Source organism: Pinus tabuliformis, chromosome X, assembly GCF_031772625.1.
Source record: "Pinus tabuliformis cultivar Carrire ecotype Pingquan chromosome X, CPIR1, whole genome shotgun sequence".
Lineage (NCBI taxonomy): Eukaryota > Viridiplantae > Streptophyta > Pinopsida > Pinales > Pinaceae > Pinus > Pinus tabuliformis.
This window is the reverse complement of record NC_142308.1, coordinates 1,617,745,796-1,617,771,934: the sequence shown is the minus strand read 5'-3', so window position 1 is coordinate 1,617,771,934 and position 26,139 is coordinate 1,617,745,796.

Genomic DNA, 26,139 nt, shown 5'->3' with positions numbered 1-26,139 from the left:
CTGTAACCAAAGGTTAAGGGAACACCAGCAAAGTGACTTGGGGCGAGTCACAACTTTGTGTTGGGGGGCTGTTGGGATGGGGTCCCCTGGGTCAGATTTTGTTAAGTTTTGTTAAAGATATTGTAAAGTCTCCGCATGTAGAGGAGCAAAGCGCAAATAGTGCAGGTCAATAGGAGTCAAAGGGGATTTAGGAACGTCAAAGCCCCTTAAGTTTGTTAAAGTCAAGTTGTTTTGAGACCCGCCCATGGTTCGCGAACCATAGTATTGTAATGAAGAAGAGTATAAAAGGAAGCCATAGAAGAGTCATAGGTAAGCAAGTAGGAATTACATGAGTTAAGTCTGAATTTGTCTATTCTGTACTTGGGCGAAGGGGAAGGCTCCTGTAGTTGTGTAAACGAAGACCTTGGTAAATCTACAGCTTAGTGTGTGGGCCCCTATAGCTATGTGTGCAGATTTGGAAAGAATTTGTATATGAGAACCTAAAGCATAATAAAGACATATTTTGAAGTGATATATGTGTAACTGTGTATTAATGTTTATTTCCAAAGTTGTTGTATTTATGAACTATTGAATGAATTTAATAAGGAAAAGTACTTAATAGATTCGCGAAGATGTAGATTTGCTTATTTGTATGATGTTATGCATGTTTATCACAATCAGTGAAGGACATAAATCTATTAATTTTTATTTACTGTAAGTTCTAGGTTTCAAGGGTTAGGGTTCGTGAAGGTCAAGATAAGCCCTAGATTCGCAAAAAACACATCACATAGCCATATAAATGCAGAAACCTGGTTCTAGCATCCCCCAATATTGCCTCGGGTGAGACTACAGCTTGCGCTATGTGATTTGTTGCTGAAAGAGCTGGTAGTGTAGTGTTTTGTTCGTTAGCGCAACTGACTCCGAACCTGGGTCCAAGCCCTTTCAATCCAACATAAGGAGAATGGGGCCTCTACTACTGGTTATTTGATGAATATTGGATGAACAACCATCAATTGGAGATCATGTAAACAATTTGTTCTTGTTGATTCTACCACCAAAGCCGAATATGTTGCAGCAACTCAAGCTACGAAAGAAATCATTTGGCTTCAAAAAACACTTGAAGACTTGCAAGAGAAACAAAAAGCTTCAACTCCACTATTTGTTGACAATTCTTTTGTAATTTAGTTGGCCAAGAATCCCAAGTTTCATGATCGAAGCAAGCATATTAACACCAAATATCACTTGATTCGACATTACATTGAGGCCAAAGTCATTCATCTGACACATTGTCCTACTTTAGAGAAAATCACAGATATCTTTACCAAAGCACTTGGATGTGAAAAGTTTGAAAAGTTCAGAATGTTACTTGGCATATCAGATGTCCCTTTGGATTAAGGGGGAATGTTAACTAATCCTTCATGATTATGTTTGTAAAATAGTAATTGATTGTTAGTTTTTACTTTTCGTTAATAATTTATCGAAACAATTTTATCTCGAACCAACCTTACATTTGTATTAAAAAAAATTCATCATCAATACAATAAATTTTCGATTGTGGAATTTATTCACAAACCTATCTAAATCATAAATTCAAAATTCAAATCCCTCAAACAAAAATATTTAAAAATATAATTTTAGAATCTTTCTTCAAAAATATTTCTAAATAAAAAAAACTCTATATTTTTCCCAAATATTTTAAATACCATTGTTCTTAACACTTAAAATAGTCCATACTATTTTTTTCCTTAACACTTAAAATACTCCATACTATTTTTTTCCTGAACACTTAAAATACTCCATACTATTTTTTTTCTTAACACTTAAAATACTCCTTACTATTTCAAGTTATTATGATGCTGGTCGCAATAGTGTGTTTAATACAACTACTTCAGAGAATATTAATGCCCTACTCAAACTTATTTATTTGGTATCAAAAGACGATTTCATTTATAAATCCTTGTATCATAAAACATAAAAGTTATTTTGATTAGGAAAAATTCATAAGTCATACATTTTTTTAATATAAAAAATAAAAGTATATCACGTTACTCCTTTATGAAATGCTTTACTTACATTTTAATTTATCTTTTATATTCATCGTGGTCCATCCCCAAATCATAAATGAGGAAAGTAAGATGTCACTTATTGTTTCCCTAATTAAGGTGTAAAGCCCAATAATATAGGGATGTCTCGTTTAAAACTAGGGACAAAAAACATTCCCCAATAACATAGTTACCTAGAATTTGAATTTGGGTGGTTTTAAAAACAAATCATTCCATACATATGTATGTTCGAAGATACCTAATCATTAGAGTAAGATAATGAAATTGTATACGTCAAATTTAATATAAGATTAAAATGTGATTTTAAAGTTAAATTATTTTAAAAATTATATATAATTATATTAAATTTAAGATATATTTATATTTTAGATAATGAGTCAACTATATTTATGTCAATAGATATGTTTATTTTAGAATTGATTTTTAAAACGTTAATTTAGTTATTAATCATTATTAAGTCAATAGTATGACCCTTACAACCAATATAGTTGGATAGAAATTACTAACATTTATGATCAAACGATCTACATAGCAATTTGTTATTCCCTCGTCAATTCTAACTTCTATAAGAAAAAGAATCTAGATAAAAATAGTCCTTACAATGGTTTAGAGAATGATATTTCTAGCCTAAGGTATGAAGGAAATATCCTTTTAATGGGTGACTTTAATTCTCAGAACTTCAAGCAACCAAGTTATTCTTCTAAGCGATCATTCCAACCCAACCCTCTTTGGTTAGACGAAGACCTTCCTCTAGCTAGCCGGTACAAAAGGAGCTCTGAAGACCTCGGGGAGAATTTGTTTGGGTCAGAGCTAGTCAAGCTCTGTAGTGCTCAGGATCTCATAATTTGTAACAGTTTAAAGAAGTGGCCCAATTCTAGCCATATGACTTGCATCCATGGGCTTGGTAGCAGCGTGGTAGACTATGTTATCTCCGATCTCCCTTTATTCAACGAAATAACAAATTTTGACATCTTAAACGACCACGAGCCTGACTTTGATCATAGGCCTTTACTTATAACTCTCAATTTTGTCATTCATATAGATCGCATAAAAGGTAATCCTTATAGCCAAAAGAAGTTAATCTTTGATAGAAATAAAAAAGATCTCTTTCTAAGTGAATTTAAAACTAATTTGCTTCCTTTATCTAGTATAGACAACATAGAAGATCTCTATCATAATTTTACTACAACCCTCTCATATTCTATTAACAAGTTCTCAATTGAAGTTTCAAGTAATAAAAGAAATAGCAAAATCAACCCATGGTATGACAAAGATTGTAAAAGTGCGAGCAGAGAAATTAAAGAAGTTGTTGATGAATCTCTTAAAATTGGTAAGATAAAAATATGCAAAGCCCTAGCTAAAAGGAAAAAAAGGCAGTATATTCATAAAAGACAAGAGAATCTCTTACACCTCTCTAAGGTAGCTCCTAAGAAATTCTGGAGGCAGATTCTAACTAGGAAAACTAAAGATAATAATAAAATTGCTTTACACGACTGGAATTCCTATCTTTAAAAACTTTATGAATCTCCAAATTTTATGGATAACTTTGAAATCCTGCTCACAACGAAAGAAGTTTTCTCATTAGAAGACATTGATTTTGGGGTTAATCGCTTGGCTAATTGGAAAGCTAAGGACATTGAAGGTCACTAGGCGGAAATCTTAAAAATTGGAGGTCTTGTCCTCATCCCCCACATTCACAAGATTTTCAATCAAGCGGTCAAGAAAGGGTTCCATAAACCATGGACTCAAAGCCTCATTATCACTATTTTTAAAAGTGGGGATACAAATAACCACTCTAATTATCGGACAATTATGATCAACCCTCTCCTAGCCAAGTTATATGGTATTATTTTGGAAAGGAAGTTGAGCATATGGCTTGAAAGTGAAGGTAAGTGGGCTAAAGGCGAAGCAGGTTTTAGAAAGCAACACTCAACAACAGACCACCTCGTTACGCTTAGGATCATTGTGGAGGAATGCCGCAATGATAAATCCAATTTCTTTTGCTACTTTGTGGACTTTAGAAAGGCTTTCGATACGGTTCCTAGAAACAACCTTTGGAACATATTAGAAGAGCTAAAGGTTCCTTTTGAGTTGAAAGCTGTCACTATAAGGTTATACGAGAATGTAATTGCCAAGTTAAAGAGCAATGAGGGGTGGTCGAAAAATATTAAGTGTAATATCGGAGTTAAACAAGGCTGCCCCCTCTCCCCTACCCTATTTGGAATTTACATCAACAAGCTAGAAGGTTGTTTAGAGGAAGCGGGATGTGTTGGCACGATCTTAGCTGGGATAGTCATCATCCTTCTTCTCTACGCTGACAATATTGTTCTTCTCGCAAGGTGCCCATTTGATATTGATAAGCAACTTATACTTCTTAAGGATTCTGCTCTACCATGGGTATGATTGTTAACACTGACAAAACAAAAGTTATGATTATCAAATCCAAGAAGGACACTTACGCTAATTTTATGTATGAAAATATTAACTTGGAGGAAGTGTCTTCCTACAAGGACCTAGGAATTGATATTCATCACAAGCTCAACTGGAATTATAGTATTGAGAAAAGGATTAATGCGGGATGGAAAGCTTATTTTGGTCTTGAAAATAATTGTAAAACGGCAAACCTCATAATGTGGGATAGAAAGAAGTTCCTCTTTGAAACTTTAGTCACTCCGGTTATCTTATATGGATGTGAGGTTTGGGGTTGTAGCATCTCTAGAGAATCCTGGAGAAAGACTGAGCAAATCCAGAAGCGTTTTATAACATATAACCTCAAAATTAAAAGCAACACACCATATCCTATTCTCCTTATAGAAGTGGCTCTTTCCCCTATCGAGAGCCTAACTATGACTAGGCTTCTGTTGTACAAGCACAAACTCAATAACATAGGAGACCATAGACTTCCTAAGCTAGCTTTAAATTCCATCCAAAACCACCTAAGGCTGAAACGAGGTTGGTATAAAGACACCAGGGCCTGGTTAAACCATTGGGAGATCGACGAGAATGTTGAATTGCAAAACATTAATAACATTAAAAATATTGTTACTTCTAAGTTCAAAGATAAAATGTGGTGTGAGAAAGATTTAGCAGCTAAAAGAAAATTAAGATATGATAAGGAGGTCATCAACCCCACCCTAGAAGATCAAAAGTATCTCTCTGTTTTATCTAGCTCAAAGAAGAAAATTAATATAGCAAAGATTAGAACGAACTCTCATGAGCTCCATAGTGAAACGGGTCATTGGGCAGTTCCTAAAACACCATGGATGGAAAAGTTTTGCCATCTCTGTGAGAATACGAACATCGAGGATGAAAATCAATTCCTCTTAGAGTGCCCCGCGTACAACCACATTAGATCTCAGTTTCAAAATCTTTGTTGCAATACTGACCTTCCTAGCCTTTTACGTTGTCAAAATTGCAGTGAGCTCGGGAGGCTTCGATCCAAGATTTTTGAGCATAGGAATAAAATCTTAAATCAAACTAAATAATTCGTTTCTTCAGGTCCGATAGACCAAAGTTTCGTCTCAGTGGACGTTAACCATCATCATCATCATCATCATCACAGATTTAACTTTTATGGAATATTTTAAAATATTTTTAGTAATATACACAAATGAAAGCCTCATATTTATTTCCAAAGTAATTATGTTTTTTTGGCATGTGGTATTGGCTCATGGTATGATCATAACAAAGCCTATTTATAGATAAAGAATATTCATAATAAAGTGGGGTTGAATCTCCATAGTTAAGAATCTCGTGACATGTTTCTTTTAAATGTATATATGCTTAGATTATATATTAATTCTGTTTTTTATCATCAACAATATTCACTATTATTTTAAATAAAGTTGTAATTTAGTTAATTTTTATGATTTTTTAAATTTTAGCAACTCCGCATGTATGATGAAGTACGTGTTTTGATGCTTATTAGTCACTGTCAAAGCAAGACCGTAGCAATCGATTTGTTTGCTGAGCACTATTAGTTTACCATTGACCAATGCAAGCTATAATTGAATTTAGGCTTCTGTGATCCATATCATAAAAATTAAGAAAACTTTCAGTAGCAGAATCTAGCAATCAATTTGTCTGTTGACCACTATTAGTTTAGCATTGATCAATGCAAGTTATAATTGAATTTAGGCTTCTATGATCCATATCATGAAAAGAAAGAAAACGTTCAATAAAAATCACATCATCAGAGTTTTGTAGACTAGTTTAGAGCCATCTAGTATTAGTTTAACATTGACCAATGCAGGTTATAATTTAATTTAGGCTTCTATGATCCATATCATTAAAATTAAGAAAAATTTCAGTAAAAATCACATCATCAAAGTTTTGTAGACTAGTTTAGAATCATCTAGTGTGGTTCATCATCAGCACAAGATGAAGAACTAGATCCTGACATCAAGTTAAATAGATGAAGATTTTTTTTCAATTGTTAGAATATAGATGTTAATATTAAATTAAAGAAAATAATTAATGGAAAAGAAAATTTTAATGAAATGAATATCTAAGAATAAAAATAATATTTAGGTCAAATCCTAAATAATCAAAACAATTAATTCTAAAAAATTAAAAATAAATCAAAATAATAAATGGTCAATCTTAAAAAAATAAAAATAAAAAGAAAAGAAAGAGAAAAATAAAATAAAATAATCATAATCATAATAATAACAATAATTAGGCTATGGGTTTTGGATAAATGGTGATCGGGTGCTATGTTAAGACACTCCTTGATGTCTGGTTCAATTCCGGGTGCTATGTTAAGGCACTTCTTGATGTCTGGTTCAATTCCTCGCCAAATGGGGATGATATATTGGACATGATGAAGATATAATCCTACCAAGTTTACATAATAATAATAATAATAATAATAAGTAATTAATTAATTAATTAAATTAAATATATAACTAGATAAATAAACCAATAATGAAGAAAATAAAGTAATTAATAATTTATTAATAGTGAAGATAAAATGCAAATAGTAATATATATATATATATATATATATATATATATATATATATATATATAGATAGATATGGGGCAGGGATCTAATAACTACTATTTTTCCAATGTTTCTATTTAAATTGCTTGGCCTGTGAATAGAGATGACACATGGAACATTAGCACTTATTGGATCCCTGCCATTTCTACTTTTATATATATATAATGTCTTAATTTTCATTATTTATTTATTTGTATTAATTACTTTATTTTCTTCATTATTGGTTTATTTATCTAGTTAATGAAATAAAGAATCTACAAGAAGAGAGATGTGCATTATTATGAAGAATGAAATATGAATAATATATAAATAATTAATTAATTAATATGAACTAAGAGAGATTTAATTAGCTTGGGGGTTAGGCACCCTAACAAACAATCAAACAGACTATTTGGCTCTTTGGAAATGATTAGAGTTAGCTATCAACAAGGATATAAAGAAAAAAATGTTGGTCCTTGGACATCCAATGCTAGTACTAAAACAAGTCACCGAAACAAAGCTTAGGGAAGGATCGCCTTACAACTATGGAAATTTAAGGAGATAGAATTATACCATATCTACAAGGATTTGAATGTATAAGTGGGCAAACTAGCCAATAAAGGAGAAACGCCAAGACTAGGATTAATGGAACTAAATGAATCCTAAAGAATATTTTCGCATTCCTATGAGTAATATATAAAAAAATGGAAAAATGGCCAATTTGGCCCATCAATAGTGATAAATCAAGCAAGTCATTTTTTTATAAATGTTTGTAGATATGCTTTTTTTAGGATTTTCTTCCCTAATAGATTTAAATATAAAATATAGTAAAAAATCTAAAAAACAAAAAAACTATTATGGATATATTAGAATAGTGAAGCATCTAAATATTAAAAAAGATATATTAGAATAGTGAAGCATCTCGAATACTAAAAATATAAAAAGTTCTGACCTTGATACCATGCAAAATAATAACCATTTCCTTAAAAAAAAATATATTATAAAAATGTGTATGGTATAAAAAAAGTTTAATAAATATACCTTATATAAAAGAAAATTAATAAATTAAGGAAACTTTTAAAATAAATTGAATCACAGATTTCATATTCATATTATATAATTGATAATAAATTAAAATTAAATATTATTTAAACATACCTAAATATGTATATTAAAAATATGATTTGAGATTTATCAAAACTAGAAAGAAATTCTTTGTTGTGGACATGGGAGCTTTCGTTTTAATTATTGTTGCGCATGTATTTGTGATTGTTGGCCCACACGCTTGGTGTTAGAGGTCTCAATGGAGGTGATGGTAAATGTTGATAATATATTTGCCCTTTTTAAGGGCAGATAAATTTTTGGGAAAAGGAAATAATATTAAAAATAATGTGCAGATAAGAAGGAAAGAATATAAAAAATAATCACCAGATATATATGTGAAAATTAAAAATATGTTATTTAAGAGATTTTTTTAAGAGGTATGTTTGTTTTTATTTATTTTAAATTATGCTAATTCCATTTATTTTAAATAAGTTAAATTTTTGAAAAAAAATTGAAATAAAAATTTTCATATAATTGAAATTATATTAGTAAAAAAATCAATAAAATAAACATTAAGTTTATCTATTATTTAGTTTTTTTTTAATTAAAAAGAGTATTTGTATTATATAATTTTGTTTTTAGTTTATAGTAAATATATCAAGAAATATAAACTTAATTCATGAAAAAATTTCAATTGTTTTCTCTTTTCTAATAGAAATATAAGATTTTTCTAATGAGAATATATATGAGAAAAAAAAGATGGAGTTTGTAAGCCAATACCTTATGAAATTGCACCAACAAAACACAAAATTTAAAACGCCTAATCTTATGAGGGAATTGGTTTTGTAGGTGAATACCTTACAAAACCTCCCCAACAAAACAAAAAAATTACATCACATAACGCTACTAGAGAATTTTGTTAATAGACTTCATCTTCCATTAGGAAATTATAGAGTGATTATAGCACGCCTTTTTTGGGGATTAATATTTAATTCACCTATCTTCAATTTACATCCCTTGTTATGGCATACTTCTCTGCTTCTTTGTTGAAGTCTCTTAGGACATGGCAATATGCTTTGGATAGGATATCTTGCACAATTTTCTTAATTCTTTTCATAAGGTTTTCTATAGATTTCCACTTTGGGAGGATGTATTTAATTAGAGGATGCAGGATTATGCAATAATCTCTCATAATGGTAAGTGTATCCATTTGATGTTATTTGGATAACAAAAGTCACTAGTAGAGACCATATATCTCTGCTTGATTATTTTTCATATGACCAAGACCCCATGAGTACTTGAACACTTTGTCCTTCTCATGGTCATTGAGTACCCCTCCCCTATTATCACCCATTTATCCATTAATTGTCTTACTCCAATAAAATTTAATAAATTTTGTAGATAATACAATACAATAAACATATTTTTTTTAATTATTTTTAATAATACATTTCATATTTTTATTTATAACAATCAAAACATTTACTCACCCATCACAAAAACATTGATAAAAGAACTCTTAAAACTTATACATATAAATTAAATATCTAAATTTTAAAAATGAATATTTTTTTAAAGTAAATGGATTAAAATTCTTAATGTAAAATGTATTTTTTTCCATTTTTATAAAATTTTGATAATATGTTTCATATATTTATCTATATACATAATAATAATTATTATTATTATTAAATCAAAACCTCTTAAAATTTATAAATATAAATTAAATATCTAAATTTCAAGGAATAAATATTTTTTAATAAATAAATTAAAATTATATAAAAATTTAAAATAATAAAATAATCTTTTTCGTACGCAAAAATTTATATTTTAGTTTTGATAATATATTGGATATTTTTACCATATCAAAGAAAAAACTAACTCAAAACCTTTTAAAATTTATAAATATAATTAATATTCAAATTTCAAGAAATGAATATATCTTTTAATAAATGAATTAAAATTCTACTAAAACTTAAAATAGTATTTTTCCATACTTATAATGTATATATTTTTAATTAGATATATCTTCTAGATAAAATTATATTTAAACTATGTTAGTGCTAAAATTTCATTCTGTGTTTTTTATTTTTACTTATAGATTGGCTATTCAAATTTTGGAAGAATGGGATGTTGTTATGTTTTATAAATATTTGGGTGTGTTTTTTTATTTTTGTTTATAGATTGGTTATTCAGATTTTAGAAGAATGAGATGTTATGTTTTATAAATATTTGGGTATTGACTTTCCGCATAAGCTCAAATGGAATTGTAGCATTGAGAAAATGATTATTGGAGGCTGGAAATCTTATTATGAGCTTGAAAACAATTGTAAGTCAGTCGATCTTTGCATTTGGAGTAAAAAAAGGTTCCTCTTTGAGACTCTTGTCACCCCTATTGTTTTATATGAATGTGAAGTTTGGAGTTGCAGTATATCTAGAGAGTTGTGGAGAAAGATAATTGAGATAATTCAAAAGCAATTCATAACCTACAACGTTAAGATCAAGGGAAATACTCCCTATCCTATCATCTTGATCGAAGTTGGCATGCCCCCCATTGAAAGTACGACTATGTTTAGATATTTGATGTATAAGAAGAAGTTTTACAACGTGGAATCCAATAGGATCCCAAAAATTGCTTCTAAATTTAGTCAAAACCCCCACCTTCACCTCAAGCGTAGGTGGCATAAGGATGCCCAATCTTGGCTCAACCATTGGGGGATTAAGTAGGAGATCATCACGGGAATCAAGGATAATGTCAAAGATACTATTACCTCCAATTTTAAGGACAAGCTATGGGATGATAAGGAACTGGAGGGTAAAAGGAAGCTAAGATACTATAAGGAGGTGATCAACGCCACCCTTGTTAACCATAATTATCTCTCTGTGTTGACAAACACTAAGAAGAAATTGAACATCGCTAGGATAAGAACTAATTCTCATGAGCTTTGAAGTGAAACCGGGCAGCGGTCTACTCGCAAGACTCCATGGGTTGATAGAATTTGTCATATTTGTGATACTAAGAGAGTGGAAGATAAAAAACACTTCCTTTTAGATTGCCCAACTATTAGTCACTTCCCTCTGAATTCCATAACATGTGCCACACTTCCAATCTTCTTGACTTATTAAGTCAACCCAATTATAGTGATTTTGGAGTGCTTATTTCCCTTCTTTATGATCATAGAAACAAGATTTTGAAGAATCACAATTAGACTCTTTTTTTAGGTCCGGTAAACCACATTGGTCTTAGTGGACATAAATCATCATCATCATCATGAATTTATATTGTATTTGTTTTTATAAAGTAAATTATATTATACATTTTTATTAAAGAAGCAAGATTTTTATATAGATTTTATTTATTGATATAAAAATAAATTATAAATGTGAATATGATTTTCCATATATTTGTTAAGTTTTATTCGACTTTGAAAAAATATATTTGCACTTTATATAAAAAATATACATGTACAGTTCAAAGTCACAAAGATAAATTTATTATGGATTTAACATGTCACATTCTCTAGAGATAAACATAGGTAGAAAATATAACAATAATTCTCATGACCACCCTAATTATATTCAATTGACCACCCTAATTACATTCAATTGAGGCATATATTTGTTAATATTACTTACGCACGAAAAATCGCAAAACCATATCTCCCTCATCACACCTCACTAATTAGAAAATTTGATTGGGTGAACCACCCTTGTTTAGAATTACATTTTAATTTATCTTTTAAAGTGACATGATTGATATTCATTATTCATTAAATTCATCGTGGTCCATCCCCAAATCATAAATGAGGAAAGTAAGATGTCACTTATTGTTTCCCTAATTAAGGTATAAAGCCCAGTAATATTGGGATGTCTCGTTTGTCACCCGTATTTTCAGAGATTTAAAAAAACATTCCCCAATAACATAATGGCCTTCTAGAACTGATTACCTAGAATTTGAATATGGGTGACTTTAAAAACAAATCGATTTTATATCTATGTTCGAAGATACGTAATCATTAGAGTAAGATAATAAAATTGGAGTGTGATTTTAAATATAAAGTTGGAGTGTGATTTTAAAATTAAATTATATTAAATTTAAGATATATTTATATTTTAGATAATGGGTTAATTATAATGATGATAGATATGTTTATTTTAGAATTGATTTTCATAATGTTAATTTAATTATTAATTATTATTAGATAAATTAGGTGAATAATAAATATTTAATCTCCATTAAATATTTTAAAATATTCATAGTAATATACATAAAGGCTGAGATTTATTTTCAAAGTAGTTATGTTTTTTTTGTCTTTTTATTTAAATTTATTGATTTAAAAAAATATCATATAAAAAAGTGCTATGAAATAATTTGTGTTTTTTTATGTGGTATTGGCCCATGAAATTATAAGAAAACCTATTTACAGATAAAGAATATCCATAATAAAGTGGGATTGAATCTCCATAGTGAAGAATCTTGTGACATGTTTCTTTTAAATGTATATATGCTTAACTTATATATTTATTTCTTTTTTATCATCCACAATAATCACTATTATTTTAAATAAAGTTATAATTTAGTTAATTTTTATGATTTTTTAAATTTTAGCAACTTCACATGTATGATGAAGTAAGTGTTATGATGCTTATTAGTCCCTGCGAAGGCAAGACTTTAGCGATTGATTTGTCTGTTGCCCACTATGAGTTTAACATTGGCCATAATATTTAACTTTGGAAAGAAAAATATTTATTTTTCTATATTAGTTTTCAAACATTTGATAAGGTCTTATTGCAACCTTTGTGTCATGTGGATAACTACCTCATATGTCTTTTCCATAATTCCTAGATGTAGTTGCAATATTTATGTCATGATTTTTAAATATTTTTGCAATGGCTTTTTTTTGTAAGCTTGGGAGGACCACATCTTCATCATGTCCAATATATCACCCTGCACCCGATCACTATGCATCCAAGACCCGTGGACATTTTGGCAATGATTTTTCATTGTTAAGATTCATAGGAAAACAACCTAAAATTAAAATCCTTGAAAATAGCTCACACTCATGTAAATACCCTGTTTACCATAATTTAAGCATGTATTTACATAAAAAATGTATATGAACAAGATGAAAATAAATATATTTACAATTATTTATTTATTTATATAGGAGTAAAAATGTAAATGTGCAAATTTAGTAGTGGTTACTACCCATAAAAAAATTATTCGAGTCATAATTGAATTAAAGGGTGAAGATTTTTCAAGATTGAACATAAACAATTTTTATTTTTATTTTATATAATGTTTTTAAGATATAAATATAATAATATTTTGTTCATATATTTAAAACAACATGACAAAAAAAAGAAGCTTCCCCAATCAAATAAATTCAACACATATACTACATAGCTAGTTGAGAAAGCTACCTTTAGCAACCATCGCCTTACATTTTAGAATCTAAATGGTTGCATATACTATTTGGACGTATATTTTTCTTTTGGTTTTGTCCTTATCTTTCTAACAATTAAACTGCAGTTAATGCCATTATCACTGCAAAACATCAGATTCTTTATTGATAGTAAGTATTGATATGATTTTTTGACTTTTCTTCTAAAATAGTCTTATAAGCATCTTGGGTTCTTTAATTCATGGTGAAATATATGTGCAAAGTGTTTTATAGCATTTCTTGTGTTGTTTTAATTTTTCTTTCTCTATATCACAACAAGTTTTCAAATTTTCTATTCTTTCATACATGGGTTTAGGATTATTTTAGTTTTGTAATCCCTTTGATATTTTCAGTAGCAACTAAATCACATACTCTCCCAGATTGAAATAATGATCCAAATTTCCATATGCAATGAGCTTGACAGGACGTTTGGGGAATGATACCAAAACTTACCAGGCAGGGTCCAATATATAATCCATGTCCTTAGATGCTTCTAATTTTCTTTAAATGTTACTAACTATTATTAATGTAGATAGAGAGAGGTGAATGTGAGGTGGCTTCTAACACACAATGTTACGTAAAGGACCATCCCAAATTGTCATGAGGAAGAAGCTCCAAAACCTGCTTATAGTCTCATGGAAAATGCCCTCCTAGGTTTCAAGGGTGCAAAAGATGTGTCAAACAAATGCATGAGAGTGGTTTTTGATAATTCAACATTGATGCAACTATCTTACAAGTACGGAGACAATTTCACACTTCCACATGATATGGAAATTAAAGAGCATGTCAAAGAGATCCTATTCGAACTAATCGCTTAGAATAAATTAATCAAATAAAAATACTCATTGATAACGGTGTAGTAACACACCTTGCTATGTAGTGTTATAAATGAATTTTTTTATTTGGACTTATGATCCAGGAGGATCTTGGAGGATTGATCCAAGTGGATCTTCAAAAAGTACCAGTGGCATGATAAAAGGCTCAAAACTCAAACTGGTAGAATTTGGATAAAGTTAGCATCGGATCAAAGTGTTTGTCATCCTAATTCCAACGATGTGAATGACACTCAAATCTGAGTTCATATGAAGAAGTTAGAGTAAGTCAAAATTGATGTTTGACTTGTCCAAGTGGTAGGAGGAGTGTCGTGGAAGACACTCTCAGAAAATGGGGAAGTGCCAAGTGGCAGGATGTCATTGGTCCTGCATTTCTCTTATTGCAGAAAAGCAGTCACAGCTTAAGGAGAATCGGCCCCGACAGGATCCCGGTTGCGTTTGCGATATCACATATCGAAGGTCGAAGGAGGAACAAGTACTGAAGAATCGACCCTCGGTGAAGCTAGGTTGCGATGCGATATAATGGCGATCGCATATCACATGAGTACCACGCCGATATACATGTAACCAATGGACTCCAACGATTGCGATTTGCGGGGAGGATCCAGATGCAATATTTTATAAACTGCATGATATTATCCCGGCGGGTCCGCGATGATGATAGAGCATGGGTCTTTTGTTGATTGCAATTGCGATGGGGTCCCCCAGATGCGATATGTTATATATCATGTTATATTCCTGGAGGGTCTATCGTATTGCAAAGTGCTTGATGTTTGGGCCTGGGACCGTCTGTCGATGGTCGGAAACACCGATAGTCTTGCAGCTAGTTTAAACGCACAGTTAAAAGAATTTTTCCATGTTTGTAAGGGTTGTTGCCACATAATATTCAGGGGCTTGAGAAACTCCGTGGAATACACCCGCTCGCTTAACTTGGTCTATTGTTTGAACTTCCTGGTTATTGAGGGATTATCGCCATGCTTATAAAAGGTCATTTTTGTGTCGGAAGAAGGTAGAGAGGATTTGCAGCATAATTCAGAAGTATTGTACAACAGAACTTGACCCTAGCAACAGACCAGGACCTCGCCTTGAGTAGCAGGGAGGTTATGAGAAGTTACAGAAGGCATGATTATCCAAATTGGGTGTTTGGATAGGCATTTTTGCACGATTTTTCGCTAGGAGTTCAGTGGTTCTGTATGTGTTTTAAGCTAGGCTCTGCATTATTTTTCCATCTTCCATCTTGGAGGTATAAGGATTGTAAATAATGTTGCTTGTACTTTTATCTCTTTTTATGCCACTTAATGAATGAAGGCCTCCCCGGTATTGAGTAGGGCCCAGAGATGTAGTCCAAATTGGACGAACTCCGTAATCAAATCATTGTGTCATGGTTTTATGTTCTTATTATTATTTCCACATTGTTTACGTGATTTTAAGTTCCATGGTTAATTAACTCTATTAAATGTAATTGTGATGCATCTGTAAGTAAAAGATCTTGGATCAAGTTTGGTATGAGAGCAGGTCTTTGTAGATGTGAATTTCATGAGTTTATGCTAGCCCAAAACAAGCTACGAAAAGGAGAAGGAACACTTAAGACGTTTGATATTGAAGTAGGATGTGCACAACAAAGAAGAAACATGGCCAATGAAGAAGCTCGTTGGGAAGAGGAACATAATTTCCGCAAGGTATTCTACAATATGGCATGGAAAGTAGACAAGTTGTTTGTAGAGTATGAGAAGGCGCTTGGGTAGGAGAAGAAGGATGCTAATGACCATGGGTTAGCAAATCATGAAGATGGTGGAAGAGACTCGTCCCTCTCCTTCTTCAAGTGATGGTTCTCAACACTCTCATCGAAATTCCAAGCAAACATCTAAGAAATCATTCTTCAAGTTAGACGTAAAGTTTGACCTACCCATGTACAATGGAGAGTGTAGTGCAGCAAAACTTAATAACTGGATAAGGCAGATAGAGGTTTAATGCCAGACATAGTAGATCGAAGAAGATGAGGTGAAAGTCTAGTTATCATCTCTTCGGCTGAGCAACACTGCTCTTAGTTAGTGGGAGAGAAAGTTGCAGAAGGGTAACACAAAGTCAAGTAACATTCTGTCCTCTTGGTCTAGTTTTATTTCTACATTGAAAGACCAATTCTACCCTCTAGATTATAAGAAAAGGGCACTTATGGACTGGAAATATCTAAGGCAAGGTAAGGGCCAGAATGTGCAAAGCTTCACTGAAGAATTTTGGAAACAAGCACTGAATCTGGGCATCTCATTAGATGCGCCTAAGACTGTAACTAAGTATATAGGTGCACTACATAGTTACATCAAACACTCATGATTACTGTTCAAGCCTACTACAATTTATGCAGCCAACATTCATCTTGAAGGTCGAGGCAAGAATGATCGAGATGATCAAGCCAAAAAGGAATCATTCAAACCTCAGCATGGAAAATTATAGAAGAAAGGAAAAGTGAAGGATAAGAATACTGTTGCATCCAAGAAATGGGACGAAGCAACACTATCTTTCACTCATTTCAAGAAATATGGTCATGATGAGGACCGCTGCTGGAAGTTGCATCCGGAGTTGAGACCAAAGAGATTTGGTGGAAAGGGGAAGTATAAGACATTGGCAACAACGCAGGACCTTAGATCATATTCGGACGATGAGACATTGAACACAACCATGGGCACAAGAGGTACTCTTTCTATTAATGATAGTTCTCATTTGGTTGCAAGTACTAGTTATTTGAATGAGCTTGTAAGTAATGAGTGGAAGAGAATTGAGTTATTCTACATTAGAGTTGTCATAAAACATACAAAGGTGGAAACTCTGTTTGATTCAGGTTCCCAAGAAAACTTAATCTCAAAGTCCTTAGTGAAAAAGTTAGGCCTTGAAACTAAGCCTCATCCGAGTCCATACCTACTTGGTTGGGTAAGTGATAAAGCCAAATTGTAGGTCACCAAGTAGTGTAGGGCTAGATTTATTATTGCTTCTAAATTAGCTAATGAGGTAGAGTTCAATGCAATGCCTTTGGACATCCGTGGAATCATATCGGGAAACCCATATCTATATTACAGAAAGGCCATTTTCTTTTGGCATGAAAACAAATCCCACCTCACAAAGGATGGGGTAGAGTATGTAGTCAAAGCTCATCATACAAAATTTATTGTTGGCCTTGTAAGTGCAGGACAACTTAAATGATTGATTTAATGCTAGCCTTGAACACAACTGTGGGCACACAAAGTACTCTTTCTATTAATGATAGTCCAGATTCGGTTGCAAGTACTAGTTATTTGAATGAGCTTGTAAGTAATAAGTGGAAGAGAATTGAGTTATTCCACATTAGAGTTGTCATAAAACATACAAAGGTGGAAACTCTGTTTGATTCAGGTTCCCAAGAAAACTTAATCTCAAAGTCCTTAGTGAAAAAGTTAGGCCTTGAAACTAAGCCTCATCCGAGTCCATACCTGCTTGGTTGGGTAAGCGATAAAGCCAAATTGTAGGTCACCAAGCAATGTAGGGCTAGATTTGTTATTGCTTCTAAATTAGTTGATGAGGTAGAGTTCGATGCAGTGCCTTTGGACATCTGTGGAATCATATTAGGAAACCCATATCTATATTACAGAAAGGCCATTTTCTTTTGGCATGAAAACAAATCCCACCTCACAAAAGATGGGGTAGAGTATGTAGTCAAAGCTCATCATAAAAAATTTAATGCTAGCCTTGTAAGCGCAGGACATATTAAACGACTGGTTAATTCTAGGAAAAGGTGCATGCTCATGATAGTGAGAGCGAAAGAGGCCAAGATGGATGATGCTTTCAAAGGCTATAATCCTAACCATAAGAAAGAATTATTTGAAATTGTTTCTGATTATGATGGATTGTTTTAGGAATTGGGAGAATTCCTCCCTAAATGGGAAATCCAACATGAGATCCATATACAACAGGATTCTCCTTTACCGAATGTTGGCATGTACAGGATGACTTCTATCGAGATGGAGGAGATCAAGAAACAGGTGCAGGAACTATTAAATTAGGGAGTCATCAGATCGATTTCTTCTCCTTGTGGCTCACCGATCATGTTGGTGCCCAAGAAAGATGGCATGTGGAGAATGTGTGTAGATTATAGGGTGTTGAACAAGATCACGGTGAAGAATTGATACCCTCTCCCTCGCATTGATGAATTGTTAGATCAATTGAAAAATGTTGTTTATTTTACAAAGCTGGATTTGTGTAGTGGTTATCACTAGGTTAGAATTGTAGAGCATGACATTTGGAAGACTGTATTCAAAACCAAACAGGGGTTTTTTGAATGGATGATGATTCCATTCAGTTTGTGCAACACTCCAACCACATTTATGAGGGTAATGAATGATTTATTTAGGCCGTTTCTTGATCATTTTGTTCTTGTATATCTAGAAGATATTCTTGCATATAGTAGGACATGGGATGAACATGTGTGTCATATAAAGAAAGTGCTTGATGTTATGAAAAGTGAAAAGTTGTATTTGAAACTATCAAAATGTGAGTTTGGGAAGACTTCTTTCATTTATTAGGCCACATTATTGGCAATGGACAATTGAATATAGATCCCTCTAAAGTGGAGGCAATTATGAATTTTCCAGAGCCCACAAATGTTACAGAGGTTCGAAGTTTTCTAGGAGCGGTACAATATTGGAGAAGGTTCATTGTGAACTTCTTCGTTATGGCAACCCCCTTGCATACCTTGACTAGTGTGAAGCAGGCCTTTCAGTGGGGAGGAAAATAGCAGAAATCCTTCGACACACTGAAAGAGAAGATCATCATAAAACTAGTGCTAGCCTTACCATACCTTCAACAACCTTTTGAAATTGAAATAGATGCCAGCAGATATTCCATGTGCATTGTATTGATGTAGCAAAGAAAGCTTTTATGTTACCATTCAGAGACTTTGTCCCAAGATGTTGTGAATTATCCCACGTATGACTGGGAGTTGTACACCTTAGTCCAGAGTGTAAAGAAGTGGAAACACTATTTGATCAGAAAGGAGACCATCATCCATACTGATCATCAACCCTTAGAGTATCTTTAGTCATAGACCAAGCTTTAGAAAGCCCGTCACTTCAGATCGATGGGATTACTCCAACAGTTTCATTTGGTGATAAGATACAAGAAGGGCGCCAACAACAAAGTAATAGATATGCTTTCTCACCCTCCTATTTCTGCATCTGTAGTTTTGTAAAATGTTTCTTTATCATTAGAAAGTTATGCTAAACAATATGCTAATGCTAGTGATTTTAAAGAAATCTATGCAAAACTGACTCGTGGATCACAAGTGGACAATTATTACTTGTAGGGAAATCTATTGTACCACCTTGGAAAACTGTGCATACCTAGTGATGAAAGGGTTCATGTAATCAGAGAGGCTCATACCTCTCTGGTGTCTGGTAATTTTGGAATTGAGAAAACTTTATGTCATTTTCAAAGGTTTTGTTTTTGGCCTCCTATGAAAAACATTGTGACTCGATTTGTAAAGGGTTGTGTGTTTTGTTCTGCTTCAAATCCCTCTAATAGAAATCTTGGGCTCTACACACCACTCCCTATTCCAAGTCGACCATGGGAAAGTGTGTCCATGGACATTGTAGGAGGTTTTCCTATGTCTAGGAAAGGTCATGACTATATGTATGTCTTTGTGGATTGGTTTAGTAAAATGTGTATTTTAATGCCTTGTAGAAAGTAGCTCACTGCTGAGCAGATTGCTTTTCGTTTATTTCAGCATGTTTGGGTCCATTTTGGGTTGCCGACATCTATTGTGTTAGATCAAGATTCTCACTTTCTTGGGGAGTTTTGGACTAGCTTGTGGAGAATGATGGACACTAAGCTAAAAAGAAGTATGGCATTTCATCCATAGACTGATGGATAGACAGAGGTTGTCAACCGCACCATGGTACACTTGTTGCGAGGTTATTGTGGGAAACATCCCAAGTTGTGGGATGAAGAACTTCCTTATGTGAAGCATGCATACAATTGAGTAGCACATTCATCTACACAGAGCTCACCATTTGGGACATGTTTTGGCTATCTACCTAGAGATGCCTTGGACATGGTCTTTGGGAAAGAGGAGGAGAGTAATGAACGAGATGATGGGGATAAAGAACGAAATTTCATTCAACGGATATAGGTGATTCATCAGACAGTGCAGGAGAAATTGGAGAAGAGTTAAGCTCGATATAAAGCTCGACATGATAAGCATCGATTTGACCATCAGTTTCAAGTTGGGGAAAAGGTATGGCTCCATATCAGTAAGGATGGAATGAAGGGAGAAGGGAGGAAGTTGAGACCCATCCGATATGCTCCCTTCACCATATTGGCAAAGATTGGAGACAATGCTTTTCGTCTTGAATTGCCTTCTTATATGCAGATGTACTTAGTGGTAAATGTAGAAAACCTGAAGCTTTACGAACCTCCATTGAGTATGGATACCGAGGACGTTGCACAGATTCCTATAGTGGATGATTTTTCACAAGGGTATCTTGATATGTTTCCCGAAAATATCATACTCTACCAGAAAACCAAAACTTCACAACGGGGATATGTGGAGTATATCCTTTTTGGCTTCAAAGGAATGCATCCAAGCAAAGATCAATGGATGGAGAAGGAAAAAGTGAGGGAGAAATATCCTCACTTGCCAATTGACTGAAAGGTCTTTTGGTGGTCCAAGAGCTCTTAGTGGGGAGGATTGATCCAGGAGGATCTTGGAGGGATGATCGAGGAGGATCTTGGAGGATTGATCCAGGTGGATCTTCAAAAAGTCCCAGTGGCATGGTAAAAGGCTAAAAACTCAAAGTGGCAGAATCTGGATAAACTTAGCATCAGATCGAAGTTCTCGTCATCCTGATTCCAACAATGTGAACGACACTCCGATCCGAGTTCATATGAAGAAGTTAGAGTAAGTCAAAGTTGATGTTTGACTTGTCTAGGTGGCAAGAGGAGTGACATGGCAGACACTCTCAATGAATGAGGAAGTGCCAAGTGGCAAGATGCCATTGGTCCCGCATTTTGCTTATCGCAGAAAAATAGGTCGTTGCTTAAGGAGAATCAGCCCCAGTAGGGTACTGGTTGCCATTGCGATATCACATATCACATGTAAGAGGAGGAATGAGTACTTAAGAATTCACCCCCAGAGAAGCCAGGTTGCGATGTAATATAATCGCGATCACATATCGCACAAGTACAATGCCGATATAAATGTTACCAATGGGCTTTGGCGATTGCGATTTGCGGAGAGGATCGGGATGCAATATTTTATAAACTGCATTTTATTATCCCGGCAGATTCGCGATCATCACAAAGCATGGATCTTCTATTGATTGCAATTGCGATGGGGTCCCCCAAATGTGATATGTTATATATCATGTTTTATATTCTCGATGGGTGTGCCATATCACAGAGTGCTTGTTGTTTGGGCCTGGGACTGTCTGTCGATGGTTGGAAATGCTGATAATCTTGCCTGCCAGTTTAAATGCACAGTTAAAAGAGTTTTGCCATGTTTGTAAGGGTTATTGTCACATATTATTCAGAGGCCAGAGAACCTATATGGAATATTCCTGCTCTCTTAACTTGGTCTATTGTTTGAACTACCCGGGTATTGAGGGATTGCCTCCATGCTTATAAAAGGCCATTTTTGTGTCAGAAGAAGGTAGAGAGGATCAACAAAATAGTTCAGAAGTGTTGTACAGCAGACCCTGAGCCTGGTAGTGGGCTAGGACCTCGCCTTGAGTAGTAGGGACGTTTTGAGAAGTTGCAAAAGGCTCTATTATCCAAATTGGGTGTTTGGATAGGATTTTTGCACGACTTTTCGCTAGGATTTCAGTGGTTTTGTCTGTTTCTGAAGTTGGGCTCTCCATTCTTTGTCCATCTTCCAGCTTGGAGGTATAAGGATTGTAAATAATGTTGCTTGTACTTTTATCTCTTTTTATGCCACTTAATGAATGAAGGCCTCCCCACTATTGAGCAGGGCCCGAAGATGTAGTCCAAATTGGACGAACTCCGTAATCAAATCATTGTGTCATGGTTTTTGTGTTCTTCTGATTATTTCCACATTGTTTACGTGCTTTTAAGTTCCATGGTTAATTAACTCTGTTATATGTAATTTGATGCATCTATAAGTAAAAGATCTTGGATCAACTTAGCACCCACGTATCAAATTTTAATGTCGAAATGCGACGTCTATTTTTAAGTAAAGGGTACTATATAAATCTCAATTTTTGAATGAAAATTTGTTTTCCAATTACACAAAGGGTATTAAATAAATTTCATTTTTAAATAAAAATTAGTTTGTCAATTATATATGTGCGAAAAAAAGTGAATTCCATTTTTAAATGATATATATATATATATATATATATATATATATATATATAATTGTTTGTTCATTAATATAAAAATATTGGAATTTTTTTAAAAATTAAGTTTGTATAAATGATTTATTTGTTTATTTTAAAAATTATTTTTGTTTTAAAAACTAATCAAAATATTATATAATAATAATAATAATTCAATTTTAATATTATCATGAAATATCTCTAGATTTAAATTATGTAAAATTTTGAATATTTTTATAAAAATAATTCATATATTAAACACTAATAAAATTTACCAAAAAAATTACATTTTAAAGTTAATTTTTGTTATTCAAATGTTCTCTAATTATAATCACAAATATGTAATGTTTTTGACATCTTATACCTAATAGTATGCTCTTTCCTGCATAACCAACCATTCTCTACCCTTTTCTTGGTCATCGCATAAATTGAAAATATAATTCTTATACAGTTGGGTTGTTTATCATTTTCTTTACTTACTTATTAATTTCCTTCTCAGTATCTTTTAACCTAGAAAGACTCAATCTTTATGAGTATTATTGGTACAGATAGGTTAGCTACATGTTTGAGGCCTAAGGGTTTTATGCCATGATTGTTGAAGAATTTTCATACTAAAGCAACAATTGCATTTTTCAATGGGTAGTAATGAGGTTAAGGACAATACCCGGATGCAGGTGAAATTCAAGAACATTAATGGTGAGCCGACGAAATGACGACGCTCGGCCCAACCAGATGGTGGCCAGCGCATCATCCCAAGTTCAGTTATGGCCTCCGCAGACTCACTTAAGGCGAGAGCAGGTTCGCCTGCAGGAAGCCTTTAATGGCCGCTCAGGACGAGATACGAAAGCTATCGATTTCACATGGCACCCATCAATCCCTCTGTCTGCCCTCCCTCCTTTAGCATTTTCTCGTTCCAAGCCGAAAACCCCTGCATTAGAACTATTACAGGAAGATGATGTTGGCTTCTTTGCTGTATTGACTTTGAAAATGGGTATCACTGCTCCCATTCCAGGCACTGCCCTTTGAACCTTGTCCAGGAGCCCTTTGTGCATTCTTTGCTTTCCTTCCAAGCCCCCAATTCTCCTGAACTTCTCTTAGACAGTGCAAAGCTTTGATCCGCCACCTCTACCTGCCTCTCCACCTCCTCCTCAGGCCAATTCTCCTCACACTAGCAGTGGCAGAGGTTGTGAGCAGGCATCTATGGCTGAGCACAGAGATTTCCAACTTCACACTGCGACCTTCCCTCGGCATCCTAATCTGGCCTCCCACTCGACTCACTTCAGGTTCCAGAGCAACCTGAACCGGCCCATCATCACAGCTAATGTCACCATCGTTTTCTCAGAAGAAGAAGATCAACGCAGTGCTCCTATGTGAAACTCTGCAGAGCAACCTCAGGACATTCACAGAATGGATGTTAACCGTGGCTCTGAGCAGCTCCCGATGGAAGAAGGTGGGGAAGCTAGGCGTGGCAGTCAGCATGTGGAAGGTGATAATGCAGGTGACACTCAGCAACCAGGTGGCAGCTCTCATGGGGCCACAATTTTGATGGCAATTGCTGGCAGCTCGAGCGGCACCCTTCAGGCGAAGGGAACCTCTTGGGGGCAGGGCGGAAAGCAATGTGGCGAAGGAAGGTGAGATCTCATATGGGAATGTGTGCCCCATTATCAAGGAGGCTTCTGACCAGGACGTCCCAATGTGATGCCTCATGGACACCCACACGCCAGCTCAAGGTTCTGATGTTGACTGGTCCAGTCTTTTGTTGTTGTGTCTTTCGTTTACATGGTAGGCAATTCTGTCTTGTTTTCAACTGCTTCAGATGGTAATGTCTCAAGTCTTCACTCTGGTTTTGTTAATGTTTTCCTGGTCTTTTGCATGGTTTTTTGTAATGTTAAACTGGTTTCCCCAAACTTGGGGCAGTTATGATACTCAGAAGGAACTCTGCTGTTCTCGGCTGAGGCTGCAACCTCATTGTAATTTTATTTTTGTTTCCTTTTAATAGAATTAGCTTTACAGAGAAAAAAAAAATGAGGTTAAGGACAATAATTGAAGGATTCAATTACCTACCTAAACATGTTACATGTTAGGTACTACCCATTGATTGGTGAGGATGTTCAATGCCTACCATTAAATCTCTACCATCCACCTAATAACTAGTGTAGGCATATAAATTAAATGGCTAGTAAAGGTCTCTAAGCATTAATAGATAAACAACTCATAAAGATTGGTGAGGAAGTTCAATGCCTACCATTAAATCCCTACCATCCACCTAATAACTAGTGTAGGCATATAAACTAAATGGCTAGTAAAGGTCTATAAGCATTAATAGATAATAATCTTGAAAATACTTATTTCATTTTACATCTCAAAATTATAACTTTATTTAAAATTATATTTATTATTATTAACGATAAAAATAATTAATATTTACGTTAAACATATATACATCTAAAAAAAACTTGTAACAAGATTCTTAAATATAGAGATTTACCCCCACTTTATCATAAAGATTCTTAATATGCAAATAGATTTTGTTACAATACTATGGGACAATACCTTGACTTACCAATAGCACATGCCAAAGAAACTATAATTAATTCCATGATACTTCTTCATATTACAATTTTTTAATTAATAAATTTAATTAAAAGGACAAAAATGGGACAACTACTATAAAATTAAATCTCAACCTTTGATTTGTTTATATTAGTAAAAATATTCTAGAATATTCTATGGAGATTAAATCCCTATAACACACTTAATAATTTAATTATTGATAATTAAATTAACATTCTAAAAACCATATTTCAAAATAAACATTCCTATTAACATAATTATATTATGGGCCTGGAATATGCTCTAAAATTGCTTCGGTTTGGCTAACAACTTGTCTTCCTAAGATGTAAGGAAACATGCCCAAGACCTAGAGGCATCTTGTAGGAGCGAAACCCTGTCCCCTTACGGACCACCAAAAGGTTATTCTAGGTGGCGCAATTTTCCTTGAATAAAGGTGATGAGTCAACCTGCATTCGCCATTAACAGCTAGAGATGGTTGTACTCACTGCTAGTTTGACAACTAAGTTATAATAGGTTTTACCACCTATAAAAAAAACATAATTATACTAATTAAATTAAAACTTTTAAAACCGATATAAACATACCTATCAACCCAATTATAATAAGTCAACCCACATTCACCTATAACAATTAATAATAATTACATTTATACAAATTCAACAGTAAATTTATCCTTTTATAAAAAATTAAAACAAATAAATTAAAAACTTGCCACTTAAAATGCCGTGAAGGTTTCACATGGCCTCCGAATCACGCCACTTCCTTGAATAAGTGTGTGGCTATCATGAAAGAAACAAATGTCACCTTCCAGTAGAGGTTGATAGGGATGAGGACCTCCACTTTCATTAGAAATACGTTCCA